Below are 807 nucleotides of genomic sequence, written 5' to 3'. Positions count from 1 at the left end.
TGAAGGAACTCCATACTGTCTTCCACAGTGGCTTAAAATATATTTTTATTCATTTCAGAGAGGAAGGGAGAAGGAGGGAAGGAGGGAGAGAGGGAGGGAGGGAGGGAGAGAGAGAAACATCAATGATGAGAGAAAACTATTGATCGGCTGCCTCCTGCACGCCCCCTACTGGGGATCGAGCCCGCAACCCAAGCATGTGCCCTTGGCCAGAACTGAACCTGGGACCCTTCAGTCGGCAGGCCAACGCCCTATCCACTGAGCCCAATCAGCTAGGGCAAGGAACAATTTTAAAAGTTTGCTTTCCAGTGTAATTTCCTATGGTAATTGATCTAATTCCTAAAAGTTATTTGTTTTATCATAGACAAAAAGCTCCTAGTTATTTTTCAATAATAAAATATATAGTTAGGCAAAAACCAGACAACACACACACACCATAACACCAGTCACAAAACTAATGCTATGCTGCAGCTGGGTGGCTGTAAGACTAGTCTCGTTCTGTGATAAAGGTCAGGCACTAAACAATAACCTAGAAGATGTGGGGATAAAGCTAGCCACAAATCCATTAAAATTTCTCTTTCTTCTGTTTTGGTTAAGAAAATGTCTATTTTAGACTGCAGACACAGCTGATTCTCACAGCCAGTTGGCCTGGAGGTCAAATCCCCCTAGTATTAACTACAACAATCAAGGCTTAACTACAGGAAGACTGAACACAAAGACCACTAGGGGGTGCACCAAGAAAGCATAAAAAATGCGGAGACAAAGAAACAGGACAAAACTGTCAATGGAGGATATTGAGTTCAGAACCAC

At 43.0% G+C, this 807-nt stretch overlaps 1 protein-coding gene across 1 annotated transcript in view; it reads right to left on the bottom strand.

Annotated features, from left to right (window-relative positions):
• The window catches only part of UHRF1BP1 (UHRF1 binding protein 1), a 58539-nt gene that overhangs the window by 22353 nt on the left and 35379 nt on the right, over positions 1-807 (bottom strand). The window lies entirely within an intron of this gene.

Source organism: Myotis davidii, unplaced genomic scaffold (assembly GCF_000327345.1).
Source record: "Myotis davidii unplaced genomic scaffold, ASM32734v1 scaffold1036, whole genome shotgun sequence".
NCBI classification, from domain to species: domain Eukaryota; kingdom Metazoa; phylum Chordata; class Mammalia; order Chiroptera; family Vespertilionidae; genus Myotis; species Myotis davidii.
This window is presented reverse-complemented; position numbering and strand designations above follow the sequence as displayed.